Genomic DNA, 4,784 nt, shown 5'->3' with positions numbered 1-4,784 from the left:
CAATGCATTTCTATTTACCAACCGACATACGAAGAAATCTGCTGCGAAAGTTTTATTGGTTTTTGTTAGTTTGTTTAATGTACGCCACTGGTATTTTACTGGTATTCTACTGTACTTGTCTTTAGTCTGATTTTCCTTTTCTCTCTCTCTTTCTCTTTTCTGCACCGGTGGTCAAGCGGACATGGCTTAGTGGATGGATGAAGACAATGAATACAGCAATCCAAACAGCAGCCAGACACAGGGAGAGAGAGAGAGGGAGAGAGAGAGAGAGAGAGAGAGAGAGAGAGTGAGTGAGTGTGCGTGTGCGTGTGAGAGAGGGAGATATTTTCTATCTTGTCTGGAATCAGAATTCTAGTCTGATTACAGTGCAGTAGTAGGTGGAGCCTCACAGTTTGAGGTAATCTGATTGGTTAATTGTGGCAGACAAGATAAATCAAACCCCAGAAAAGAAGCAGCACCAATGGAAATCAAACCAGATCTACATTGGTCTATACTGGTATACATCACACAGGTCTATGCTTACCTAAACTGGTCTACAGCAATATACACTGGTTTATACTTGCCTGTACTGTTCTACACATATCTACGCTGGTTTACATGGTAAATGGACTGCATTTTATATAGCGCATTTCTTGCTGCAACAGCCACTCAAAGTGCTTCACAATGAATGCCTCACATTCACCAATGCACACACACACTCACACACTGACGGCGGTGTCAATCATGTAAGGTAACAACCTGCTCATTGGGAGCAGTTAGGGTTTAGGTGTCTTGTTCAGGGCCACCTTGACATTTTTGCAAGCAGGAGCTGAGGCTCGAACTAGCAACCCTCCAGTTCCCAGATGACCTCCTTATTCAACTTTCACTGATTTGATTCCCCAGATCATGACACCCTGAGCCACGTCATCCTGGTTTCCCTTCCGGAAAATTTTAATGTTTAATCACCCATGACGGTGTCCTCTTTTGGACACAATGCCAACAAAGTTTATAATTGATGTAATTGAAACAATTGGGCCCTAGTTGCTCTCAATTTTTAACAGCTCCCTATCTCTGGGGCTGCATCCATGACTACTTCAAAACTGCTAGTGTTCAGTCTCTTTTAAGAAAGCCTGGGCTTGACCATATGGTTCTTGAAAATTATCAACCAATTTCAAAATGACCTTTTATCTCCAAAATACTTGGAAAAATCATGGCTAAGCAACTCCTTGCTGCTGTGGAAGAAAGCAGCATTTTTGAAACCTTTCAATCTGGTTTCCGTTAGCATCACAGCGCAGAGACTGCCATCCTTAAAGTGAAAAATTTCCTTTTAATGACCAGTGATGCTGGCGTGTGTTCTATTCTTGTACTGCTTGATTTGATTGCTGCTTTTGACACAATCGATCATAGCATTTTATTTGAAAGACTGTGGAAATGGGTGGGCGCATTGGGCACTGCACTGAGTTGGATCAAATCCTTTTTGTCAGACAGAAACTCCTGTGTGTCCATTAACAACCATATGTCTTCATTTGCTACTGTCAAGTATGGGGTACCCCAAGGGGTCAGTTTTGGGACCAATTTTATTCTCCTTTTATTGCCCCCATTAGGTAAAATTAGCCATAGACATTGTGTTTCCTTCACTGTTATGCTGATGACACTCAGTTGTATGTCCCCATTAGGCAGACTGGCCTCAGTATGCTGAGTTCATTACAGGAGACCCTAGGAGATGTAAGAAACCGGATGTCTTAAGAACTTCCTTCAGTTGAACTCAACCAAAACAGAAATTCTTGTTATTGGCTCTGGCAAAACAAACATAAAATTACTGCCATCTAATGGGCACCTGTCTGAATACGTTATGCCAGTTGTTAGAAATCTTGGTGTCTTGTTTGACTATAATTTAAGCTTTGAGCAGCACATTACAAAACTTGTATAAACATGCTTTTATCAATTAAGAGACATTGCCAGAGTTATATGTATGTTAAGTTTTAATGACAAAGAAACTATTTTACACGCTTTTATCTCATCACACCTGGATTACTGTAAAATACTTTTTACATGCCTGAATAGAAGAACCGTAGACCGTCTACAGACAGTACAGAACTCAGCTGCCAGGCTTTTAACCATAGTAAACAGCTTTGAACACATCACATCGACCTTAGCCTCTTAACACTGGCTTCCAGGACATTTTATAATTAATTTTAAGGTTATTTTAATTACTTATAAGGCACTAACTGGTCTGAGTCCTCAGTATATTGCAGATCTTTTATCCCGTACGTCGCTGTTTGCACTTTGAGGTCCTCGGGCAAGGCCCAAATTCTCGGCTGCAGTCTGAGGGGGGCAGAGCCCTGAGACTCGGGAATGCCCCTGCCCAAGTCTGAGTCAGTGGCTTCTTCTAAATTCAAGCTTAAAATGTACTTTTATCACACTGCCTTCCCTGATTTTAGTTTTTATTCTGTGTATGTGTTTTAATATTTTTAATTTCTAAAGTGGTTCATTTAGTATTTTGTTCTTTTATTGTTGTGTTTTTGTGTTTCTATGTTGTTTTATGTGTTCTTTGCTTGTTATGTAAAGCATTTGGTAAGTGCCATATAAATATGTTGCTATTATTATTATTATTGTTATTATTATTATAAATCACAGTGAAGATACTAAGGTTCTGTTTCCTTTCTGGAGTTTGTCTGTCTTATTTTTGGAGGGTGAGACAGGACCTTGTGGTGATGTCACCACAGTGGAAGGAGATGCTGATTGTCTTTGTGTCTCTGCTCCTCTTTCCTGTAGGTCAACAATGGAGCTCTGTGTTTGACAAAAACCTTTCTCTTCCCTTTTACCACACACACACACACACACACATGCGCGTGCACACACACACGCACAAACAAAAAACCCTCTATTCTCTTACACTACACTACACTACAATACACTACACTACACTACACTACACTATACTACACTACACTACACTACACAACACACACACACACACACACACACACACACACACACACACACAGGGCTGAATGACAGTTGGGTGTGTGTAATGTGTGAGATCATACTTGTAATTGCATCAATAACATATCAGCACAGCGGTCCTGAGCCTGAAAGTCTACCAGGCTTTAGACTGCTCCCATCCAAAACATAGCAGGATCCATCTAGTCCCTGGACTGGTTGCTCTGTTTCTCTACCTTCAGAACGAGACACATCCCACAAGGCATGTAGTCTTATATTCTCTAGTACTTCTTTCTGTATTCATTCAAATCGTTGTAAAGCTGCTGTTTGGCTGTCAAACTGTTTTAGGAATCATTTTATTACTCTGTCACCCAACAGATCATTAAAAATACGAGACACATCTGACCCTGAAACCATGTCATCAACATGTCAGCCATATTCATTCTGTTCTGGTGTGTGTTGACAGGTCTTTGTGTTCATAATTGATATGGACAACATATGATGTTAGATTGCATTACAGTGACTCATGTCCATGTGATGGAGCCTGTGCTGTGAACCCTGACCTCCCGTGACCTTTGACTGATGTCACTGGTCCAAGATCTGAAACTTGTTTTGTCGCTGTGGTGGTTGTGAGTCACTCTGGATGAGTCTCCACTAAATGAATGGAATATATGAATGAGCAGATGAAGAAATGGATGAATGGATGGATTAAGGATGAATGACTGAAAGATGCAATGGATGAGTAAATGGATCAATGTGTGGCTGAATGGATGAGTGAATGGATGGATGGACAGGTGAGTAGATGAATGACAGAATGAATGGAAGAATGAATGAAGAGATAATAATAATTGGATGAATAAATGAATGGATGGATGAATGAATAGAAAGCTAAATGAACAAATGAATGAATGGATGGATGATTAGATTAATTAATGAACAAATGAATGGATAAGGAGATGAATGAATGAATGAATGAATGAATGAATGAATGAATGAATGAATGAATGAATGAATGAATGGATGGATGGATGGATGGATGGATGGATGGAGGAACGAATGTAAGGAGAAAAGCCACTGAAGTCACACCCTGGTCACAACCTGTTCCTACTCCACCCCTCTAGTCGGCGCCATAGAGCACTGTACCCCAAAACAACCAGATATAAAAAGTTTCTTTCCACAGACTGTCATTCAAATGAACGCTTAACAGTGTCATAATAAATCTAGGGACGCTGTATATACTGTATACTGTATGTATACATGCATATTCTGTCATGTCCACCTGCCTCGTGTATGTAAGTAACCTGCTAACATATTCATTCCAGCGTCTTTGCACTCTGCATTATTATACTATTGCCTTCCTGTTTCACCTTTATAGTCATTCCTTGTATATGTTCCTGAGCATTGTTGTGTTGTTATTCTATGTAAGTGCATTGAGAGCCACTAAACCGGAGTCAGATTCTGTGTACGTATACATGGCCAAATAGGGATTCTGATTCTGAGCCATCCAAACCTCACAGATAGAGGAAATATTGATTGACAGAGAGCAGACATCAAAATGTGTTGATAGGTTGGGCATGATTGCAGCTAAAAGGTCTAATTGATTGATTGATTGATTATTGATTGGTCCTGTGAGTTGTGCGTGTAAGTCATGTGTATGACTTGTGTTTTGAAGCTGTGTTTGAACCAGAAGAATCAAGTCACGTATGTTAGTGATCAGATAAGACTTGATGCTGGAAGTGCAGTAAGGTCAAAGGTGATGTGTTAGCCAGGGTCAAAGTTCAGAGCTATCACATTACTGGTTTAACCTTGCAGGTCGTCCACTGGCTGTCGTACAAACACAAACACAATAAATTGAGTGTTTG

Source organism: Lampris incognitus, chromosome 13 (assembly GCF_029633865.1).
Source record: "Lampris incognitus isolate fLamInc1 chromosome 13, fLamInc1.hap2, whole genome shotgun sequence".
Lineage (NCBI taxonomy): Eukaryota > Metazoa > Chordata > Actinopteri > Lampriformes > Lampridae > Lampris > Lampris incognitus.
Note: the sequence above shows the minus strand (reverse complement) of the source record.